General features: G+C 34.8%; 1 pseudogene; it reads right to left on the reverse strand.

Annotated features, from left to right (window-relative positions):
* Positions 1-1,579: 1,579 nt before the first annotated feature.
* LOC150054148 (ATP-dependent RNA helicase DDX18 pseudogene) overlaps positions 1,580-10,552 on the reverse strand; it is a 51,864-nt pseudogene continuing 42,891 nt past the window's right edge.

Consider the following 10,552-nt stretch of genomic DNA (forward strand, 5'->3'; position numbering starts at 1 on the left):
AGGCTTGAACTCAGGGCCTGAGCACTGTCCTTGGACTTTCCTCAAGGCTAGAGCTCTATCACTTGAGCCACCACAGCACCATTTCCAGGTTTTTTTTTTTTTTATGTATATGGTACCAAGGAATTGAACCTGGGTCTTTGCGCATGCTAGGCAAGCACTCTACCACTAGGCAAACCTACCAGTCCATTTCTCTGGACTTTTAAAAACTACTTTGTTAGACTCTACTGCAGGTTTATAGATCATGATAATCCCCCACACTTACCAAAGTGAATCAAGTCAGTTTTGTCATGTTTCTTTCTATATCAAGGATAAAGTTTTCATTTGCATATCTCTTATAGCATGCAAATTATCTCCCTAATGAAGGTGTCTCCATCACTGATGAGACACTTATGTTTTAATGATCATACTCAAATGATCCTTCAAAGCTTTAAGCCAGGCACCTATTCCAATGAAAAGATGAACATGGTTTAAGGTGCACTTATTATTATTGCTCTAGTTGCTTTTATTTTAATAGGGCTTTAGGTTGTTTTTATTTTAGAAAACTAAGGAACATAAATATCAGACAATATTATAAGCAGATAAATATTGTCTTTAAAATTGGTTTTGTTTGATGTCAGTAAGAAATGCTTTTAGTAAAATTTCATTTTTAGAAAAATAACTCATCCATATTGAATTTGGAATTCAACTACTACTTATTTAATTTGAACACTATTCAAATAAGAATCATCATTGCAATGTGTCTTTGTTTCTGTAACTAGGGTTTAATATGGTCTATGAAATAAGGGGTTTGCCTTTTGGGGTATGAGTTTAAATTTAGAATTTTAAACTTACTACCTTTATGATGAATTGCAAAATCATCAAAGACTTCATTTGTTCCAGCTCTACTGCGTAAATCACTAATGACAATTGTCTAGGAGAGTATTTAATGCTTTTAAGTAAGGCAATAGTTGAAAGAATAATGTACGTGGTTTCTTTATTTTCCAGAGAGATGATAATTTCTGGAAGCTCTTCCAAGCGTTTATTATAGATGTAAGGCAGGTTTCCCTTTAGGAATTTCTCATAATTTCTCATCAAAAGTAAATCCAAATACATCAAACACTGCTGGTGGGAAACCAGATGGCTTTCAAATTCTCTTTTATATATGATTGATTTTCATCTTGTTTGGATAGTTATATAGTATTTTTAATCCATTTTAACTAAGAATATAACAAATGAGACTGATACCACATGAATGATACTATCATTTGACAAAATTTAGGTATTATAAATGATTTCTTCTAGAAATTTAAGAAACAACCTTTGAATGTTATATTTCAGACACAATGTCAAACTGAAGTGGGATAAAGAAATTCTTCAATGTTTTACTTTAGTTGTTTTGATGTCTTTTCTAACAATGTTTTAGCTATATTTATGAGTATTTTATAACATGACTACAGCTGGTCACTGATGTCTCACACCTATAATTGTAGCTATGGAGGATCCTGAACTCTCAGGATTGCCTTTCAAAGCCAACCTGGACAGGAAAAGTCTGCGAGACTTTTTTTTTTTAACAAAATAGTTGTATTAAAACAATGACATGATTTGCATGTTGTGTATGCACATGCATAGGGGATATGTAAAATTAAAACATGGTAGCATCAAAGTGAAGATCAAGAACATTCTAAAGGCTATAAAAATCCTCTTGTAAGAAAATGGAATAGAATCATTTTGGGGCCATTAGTGATGTGAAAGGAAATTCTTCAGTGAGAGAACTGTCTCTTGTCTGAAGACTTCCTGCTAATGTGCTTAAAGATTTTAGACTTCTCGACTTTCTTGGTCTTCTGGTAGCCGAATCCACCGCCACCTCCTCTCTTCTTAAGTTTGCCTTCATTGCTGTTCATGTTCAGATCAACAAAAGGAGGCACCTTGAAACCAAATGACAGAGCAACTTGAGGCAAATTTAAGTTATTAACATCAAAGATCTGTTTCAGAGAATGGGAGTCATATGCTCAAATGTATGTATGACTTGTATGCTTCCTGGGCTGACTTATGAAGGAAGTAGTTCTTTTCAATCAGTTTTTCAAGCTGAGACTGAATGTCAGAAATTTTCGACCAGGAAAAGTCAAATTTGTTTAGTGGAACCTTGGATTGCCTCAAGCAACGAAGGAAGCCTAATTCTTCTGGGAGCAAAATAAGCAAAGCATGCCCTGTTCCAGTTAGGCCTCTGGCTGTTCTACCTACACGATGAATGTATTTCTTAGGGTCATCTGGAGGGTCATACTGAACAATCCAATCAACTTCAGGAATATCCAGCCCTTATCTATCCACAACAATATTCCTGAATCTGCATTGCAGAATTGGAAGAATGTGGTTGTACGTTTGTTTTGCTTCTGCCTTCCATGAATGGCCAAGACAGGCAAATCAATGTAGTTCAGCAGCTCACAGTGATATTTCACGGATTTACAAGATGAAAAGAAAACCATTACTTTCTTCTTTCTGTTCTTTTTCAGGAATGTAAAGAGCAGAAGGAATCTCTTTTCAGATGGACAAACAACATAGCTCCGTTCAAGACCATCCACTGTAGCAGTGGCTTTATCATCATCAACACCAACATACAATGGCTCCTTTTTCAGAGAAATCCTTGCCAAATCTTCAACTTTTCGAGTTTGTGCGGCAGAAAAGAGCATGGTCTGTCTGCATACTGGCAAAAGTTTAATAATCTGCTTCAATTCTTCTTCAAATCCAACATCCAAGATACGATCGGTCTCATCAATAACCAGACACTGTAGATTTTTATACATAAATCCTGGAGTATTCTGAATATGGTCTAGGAGACGGCCTGGTGTGGCCACAATGACGTTGATCCCACTGCACAGTTTTTGTGCTTCAGCAGATCTGTTACTGCCACCCATGATCAACCCATAGGTGTGAACATGGTGAGTCATCAGCTCTTTAAGAACTCCAAAAGTCTGCATGGCCAGTTCTTGAGAGGGCAAGAGAATTAGGACTCCCGTTCCATTCCTGGGCATGAACTTTAACTTAACAATGAGCTCAATAGCTGGAATTAGAAATGCCAGAGTTTTACCACTTCCTGTTTTTACAGCTGCTAAAAGACCCCTGCCCTCTAGAAGTGGTTTAATACTTTTATGTTGAATCTCAGTCATGTGTACAAAACCCATTTCTTTTATTGCCTTCAAGGTATTTTCATTGACAAGAAGACTTAGAGAATCAAATGAAGTATCCTCAAAGGCACCTGTCAGTCCCATAGGCAGGCTGGGCAATTCCTTGTCACCTTCCTTATTGTTTGGCTTTTCAGCTTCATCTTCTGTTTCTTTAGGAGGGGCCTTGGTATCTTCTTCAATCTTTGCCTTTTTAGTATCAGGCTCTGAACCATGCGAGACTTTTTATCTCCAGATAACTATGAAAGGCTGAAAGTGGAGCTGTGATGGAGTGTTAGATTTGAGCACAAAAACTCAGAGACAGTGCCCAGGCCTGAGTTAAACTCCCACAGCTCCCACCAGATCACAAAACCAACAAACAAAAACATGAGAAAATAACAAACAACACAAAAACCCATATGGTTACCACTTAGTAATGTTGAGAGAAGGAGGCAGATCATAAAAATTTCTGCAAGAAATGTTTAATAGAGAGTTCCTAATTTTCTGACTTCTCTAGGTAGAATACTGTGTTTGAAAAAGTACATGTATATATTTATGTGCATTCATGCATGGAATGAAGCGTCAAGTGGACAGAAAAGATGAAAAGTGCTTTTGTCAAAAGATATATTTCACAACTTTTACATTCTGCTCTGTTACAGTATATGTTAATGTGAAATCATATGAAAAGATTGATACCCATCTGTATGTTTCTATGTCTCCATGGATGACCATAAAGCAAGCTACTACCTTCTCCATATAGTCGTGCATGTTTGCATGTTGGCAGCCACATAACAGATACTACTGAGGTATCAAAATGAGAGCTACTTTAAAACATTAAGTTACACAATTACGGAAGTGAACATTAAAATAAGTAAGAAAACTATTTTATCAATTCCATAACAACCTTTGTCAAACACCTGAATTACACATTTAAAATGTTTTATTTCTGAGTTGATTATAGAATTAGAATATTAAAAGAAAATTGTAGATCTTTCAAAAGGTGAGTAACTTATTCTACTATGGTATAAGTTACAGTATAAATTCTATTACCAGATTATAAGTTGCCTCTCCATGGATTTACTTTAAAGACATTTTTCTTTCCATAGATTTATTTTGATTTGACTGTAGAAAAATTTACATAAATAATTCATTTTCTCTGTGTATGAGTACTTAGGGTTTTTTCTTGGTATAATCTGATGCAAAAATTCAACAAAGCTTCATTTTGCAAAGGAGTGAAGTAAGGAACAGAGTACAATATTTTGCAAGGTCATGTGTCTAGTATAAATAAAGGGAACAGATGAAATAGTTTTTTGTAGCTTGCCTAGAAACAAACAATAGCATTTGAGGTTTAAGCATTAGCTGTGTGGACTCCTTAGAGAACAAATATATAACTCTGTATGCTTCTTTATTAGTCACTCCAAGTTTACATCACAAAGAAAATATTTTAAAAACCTCAGATGAAACAATTACATCCATATTTAGATCCCGAAATAAATGTCAGAGGAATAATCAAATAGAATCTACTGCCATTCTGGTTCAATTAAATGACTGAATTATGTAAGAAAAAGATGGCCTTTCTTTAAGTGTATAGTTAAGACCAGATGCTTATTTATAATCTGCTTAATAATCATCAATATTATGCATAACTTAGTGGTTTGAATTTTCGTGGCTGTAATAGCTTTGTAAAACCATCTTCCAAAGTACAAATTGCTGTTTAGTTGGCAGGCAATCTGGGGGTAAGCAAAGAAAATTACTTTGCATATTGAAAAGGTCTTTAGCTGTTTGAAAAAAATTAAAACTTTAAGAAAATTATTCTGTTCAATTGGAATGCAAATTTCAAATTTTAAAGCTCTGGCTAGTAAACAGTTTTGAATTTAGGTGTTGGTGATATTCAATTTTCATAAATGTGGCTCTGTGTATGCCCACTTTTGCATTTGTATTTACTTTTGATCAGCTCTATTCTAGATAAATATTTTGAGTTTGGTCAGTGAGGAAGTGAGGGAGAGATGAAACTTCAAAAACAGTAAGATTGTAGAGTGACTTTTGATTTAAATGTTATCTTAATTAATAATGAGGCTGGGGACTAACTACTGGATTCTTGCCTAAGTAGCAATATGATCGAGTCTCTCTGGAGGGAGAGGAGGAAATAATTTGCTTTTTTCTTCTAAGTTTCACGTCACCTTTATCCATCAAGTGGAGATTAGGGAAACTGGTGTGAATGAGGTTGTTTCTAAAATCCAATTCCATCTCTAAGTTCTATTACTTTATATGGCTCTGCCTTCTTTCTAAAATGTGAGAATTGAGACTGTCTGCATTCATACACTTTATCTATAAGGTGAACAACTAAGAAAACCTTCATCAGAGTGACTTTACGTTTGTTTCAGCAAATTCTACTCCAGGAAGATAAAACAGTAAACCAGTAAATGTCTTGTTTGCTACAATAACTTGCTAAAAATTGATTTATATAAATAATAGACTTCTCAAATGGCTCTGTTCCTCTATGGCTTCTTCTTTTTTTTTTTTTTTTTTAAACTGGGTATGTATCCTTTTTCTCAGAACAATGAATTACTCTACCAGGGATGCCGCTTACTGACCAAGCAGCTGTATTAAGACTGTATTAAGAACTTCACCTGCCTAAACTAAACTTTTTATCATGAATTTTGTCTAATTCCATTCATATAGTCATTGAAAGTCACATTTCAACCAACCAACACTCATTCCTAAGTCCTACAAATGTCTATCCTTCTTCGGATACACCTTTTCAAAAATTTAAGCATTTTTTAAGTCTCTCATTATTATAATAAATCTCACTTTACTGATTGTCAAATTATGTTGATGGTCAGATGGGAAATTTGAACTTAAAATTTTTCCTATTTCTAAGTCTTGGTCCCATTTCGAGGTCCTTTTTTTTTTGTTCCAATTAGCCTACTACTATTTAGAAGAATTGCTAACTAAATTTCTTTATGATGTTTAGTGATTCAGTAAAAAAATTATATATATACAATGGGCCCGGGGGTTTGGCCTGCAGCTTGCCTAGAATGCACAAAGACCCAGGTTCGATTCCTCTGTACCACATACATAGGAAAAAAAAAGCCCAAAGTGGTACTATGGCTCAAGTGGCAGAGCACTACGCTTTGAGTAATCCCAAGAACAATAGTCAGGCTTCGAGTTCAAGTTCCAGGACTGGCAAAAAAAAGGAAAACTCATATGCTGCCCAAGTATATACTGAAATCCCTTGCAGTTGTGTTAACCAACCCAATTGATACTTTGATTTATCGCCTACAAAGTACTAATCTAGATTCTTTACAAATATAATCTCAGTTAATCCTTGGAATTTATCATGAAATATATACTCTGTCATTTTCCCCATCTTTACTGATGAAAAAGTCAGGATCTGATTGAGTGCCACAAGTAATAAACAGCAACAGGACCCCAAAGTCATAAATAAGAGTTATATCACAAAGGGCTCTTAATCACTACCCTAAACTACTCTTCCACTGGTAAAGGGGAATGTTTTACTGAACAGTTTCTGATGCTGAATTATTTTTCCTTCCTTTTAGTACTTGTTGAAGGTTTAATTTTACATTCAGGAGGATTTTATATTTAGTTAACACCTTGTCAAACATGATAGTTCATTTAAAAACAGCATCTATATTGATGCCAGAAATTCTACTTCCAGAATATTTTCTAACCTGTTTATCAGATACATTTATTCTATGTAATTCAGCCAATAAGAATTACTTAAAGAACATATCCTACAAATGACAGAACATTGAAAGTGAACAGTTCTCCTTTCCTCATCAGATTCTTGAGAATTTCCTTGCTTCTTCAGCAATATTCTTCCACTTGACAATTTTCCAGTGCCTGGGCCTCTATCCATGCTTCTATACTCAGTTGGATGTTAGCTTTCAAATCAGGCAATGGAACCAAAGAGCACATGAGGGGCTTGAGTCCCCATTTCTCCTTCTGGCTTGTTGAGAGTGGTAATAAGCTCCTTGCCCATCCCTTCTGAGTCTGTTTTGCTGCAATAGTCTACATAGCAGGTGGATTTCTGGATCAAGTTTAGGACCTATTCAAACATGCTGCAGCAGAAAATCTGCAGACCTTTCTATATTGTGTTTACTCTACACGGTAACTGGTACACATTTATCATGGTTTTAATACCTTCTCCAGCAACCTGTATAGAAAAGAGGAAAATGTGCTATTGATAGTTGTGTTTTGTGGACAGTTCTTTATTTGACCCTCAGCCAATCCTATTTGGGGTTTCATGAAGCTGGCTTATAAAAATTCTTATGAAATAGTACCTCTTGGTCACTTAGATTTTACTCTTGCCTTCTATTTATTTCAGTTACCACTTCTAATTTGAACTCAAGAAATGCTTGAGAGATAAGGAGATAAGGGGTGGGGGGTTGAGGAGGGACAAGAAAGCCAGAACTACTGATTTCCCTTGTCCTGTTTTTGCTTTCTCATACACAGCGGGGGAAAAAAAGAAACCACTGTTCAATGGAGCTTGTAAAGCAAGCTGTTACTTCTCATTGGTTTTTCATTTCCCTACAGGACACAGAAACTACATCAAAGACAGCATCCATGTACCTGCCTGAAATTATTTCAGTCACGCTAGTTTCTTTTATTCTTTGCTGAAGTGTTGAAGTCTAACTTGCTTCCATCGTCTGCACTTATACACTTGTTCTTCTAGCTCTTCACTTGGTGAAATACTTTGGGTCATTTTTCCTGGATCCTTGCCTCTCATTGCCAGTTTCATAGGAACCTGTTGTCAATAAATCACTTACACCTCACACAAGATAGCATTTGCTTTTATGACTATTTTGGCAACCACTGAAATGGTCCCCAAAGGCAAGAAAGTATCGGCTACCTTCAAACACTACAGAAAGCTTTATTCTCAAAGGCAAATGAAAACGGAAATGGTTTGAGTGAAGATCACAAAAAAGTTTTAAAACTTAAATAGAAAAAGATAATCAATGAGAATACAGATTTTTTAAATTATCATGCTACCCAAATAAGGAGAAAAGACTCACAATGTATTTGCTGCTGTGGTTGAATACTGCCTAGCATGAAACCCCTTCTTTCCCATATTTGTCACCTACACATTTTTCAACTTTAGCAATTCATAGAATACACACTTAAAATCTCATTAGATATGACAGTGCATGTTTATTTTAAACATGTGGACCTTCTGCCTCAGACTACTGAATGCTGGGAATATAGAAAACTATCACTGTTCCAACTTTCCAGTTTCTGTTACGTCTTAATGAGGAAGTACACTGCCTATAGGCTTAGACTATCTTAGGAGAAACTGTTTCTGTTTCTCTGTGTATTAGCTCAATTATTCAAGCTCATGTAATGTGTTCTACAACTTTTAAAATCAAAACTATTAGCGTCTTGCTTACAGTTGGAGTATAAATATGAATGAATTTTATTTTGTATAGGCAATCCCAAAGATATACAGAAATGTGTGTTGAAGGTCAAGAATATTTTTTTTGGGTATGTGTTTACAACAGGGACATGTTTATATAGCCTCAAGTTAGAAAAGCCCAGGGTTTCTAACAAGGGCAAAGTTGTATTTTAATTGGCAAATGGAGTTTTGTTTCATGGGTCCAAACTGAAAAAGTCATGTGGTTATAAATGATGACCGACTTCACTATTATTTATTTTCAGGAAGTAGACAGAAAGTAACTTTGCATTAACGGCATTGCTTATCAAATATTCTCCTATTTGATTCAATTTTGAACTGAACAAAAATATCAACTACTGCTCTGGTTTTTGTAGGTTCAGATTTTCTGGAAAATATGTTTTTAAAACTGTTATGAATTTAGTATTGCTTCAATAAAATAAAAGTTAACTTTTCAGAAAAAAGTATGAATTGATATGGAAACCAGAACGAACATTAATACAGAAGACAGAACTATAATCTATAAAATAAGGCAAGATAAATTCAATTATTTATTTAAGTCTGTTTTTGTTTTTTGTAGTCATATGATTCTATTATCTGAGAATGAGACTCTTTTCTTGTTTTGCTTGTTAGTAATCTGTTTTCACTTTTAATCATAACAAAGCAGATCAAAATGAGATTTTCCTTCTTATGTCATTTGTCTATTTTTTATTGACTACATGATTCAATCAGGGAAAACAAAAGGCTTTTATTTTTAGTTGAGCTATATTCTTTTCAATTAATTTTGAACCTGTAGACCTAAACCTAATCTTCTCTTGTTTTTTGCCAATTGTTTTGCTTTCTTTTATATTTGATTTATCACATTTCTGAAATGATTTCTTTACTTTGTCGGTTAGTTCCAACTTTCTCTGAGCCTTCATTTCTCAAAAATAATTGACGACAACAAAGAAAAGTGATGATTCAGTTCTTTTTTTTTTTATAACTCAGTGCTTTCCACCCATAGTTTTCTCTAGTGTATTTCAAAGTGGCATTGTTAGTGACTCATCTCTTTAGACCAAACACTGAACCATTCATTACCTAATCTTCATTAATGTGTATTCTCTCATCTCTCTCTCCCTCTCTTTCTCTCTCTCTCTCTCTCTCTCTCTCTCTCTCTCTCTCTCTCTCTCTCTCTCTCTGTCTCTCTCTCTCTCTGTCTCTCTCTCTCTCTTTCTCTCTCTCTCTCTTTCTTCTCTCCTTCCAGTGTTGGGGCTTGAACTCAGAGACTGGCTGCTGTCCTTGAGCTTCTTTTTCCAAGGCTAGTATTTTATTCTATCACTTGAGCCACAACTTCACTTCCAGATCTTGGGTGGTTAATTGGAGGTAAGTAACTCAATGTGTTTCCTGAAAAGATTGGCTTCCAACCACCATTCTCAGATCAATTCCTCCTGAGTAGCTAGGATTACATGTGTGAGCCTCTGGTGTCCTACTCTTAAGTTCTCTGACTGGGGACAAGTTGAGTGTAACTGTGACTAATTTTCTGTGGTTCAATTCCAAATTTCAACATTGTTTTACTGTCTACTAAGTCTCACAATTACAGTTTGAAGAAAAAGTAACTCACAGAATACTGTAAACAGTGTCTCTGAGAATGTGGTTTCTGCTTAGTCATGTTGAGGCATTATAAAATACATCGCAGTTGAAGGAATATATGATGATCCTGCATGCATTACTTCTTACAATCATATTTATATGAGTGAATGTGTGTATGCATTGTTTTTTTACCATTACAACCAAATTTAGATCTGTAAGTGAAAATTATAATTTTTAATTTTGTGATTTCCTGCTTTGCAATAGAATATGTTTTGTAAATATTTATGTACACTATTTACATTTAAAATGTATTTATTTCTTCAAAAACACTAGACCCATTTAGGTTCTACTGCAACATCCTTGGGAAAACATCATACTCATTAATTTAATTTGGGTACTTGGAATATTACTATGGAATATTGTATGCATGATGCAG

This window comes from Megascapheus bottae, chromosome 15, assembly GCF_031878675.1.
Source record: "Megascapheus bottae isolate mThoBot1 chromosome 15, mThoBot2.hap1, whole genome shotgun sequence".
In the NCBI taxonomy this organism is placed as follows: Eukaryota; Metazoa; Chordata; class Mammalia; order Rodentia; family Geomyidae; genus Megascapheus; species Megascapheus bottae.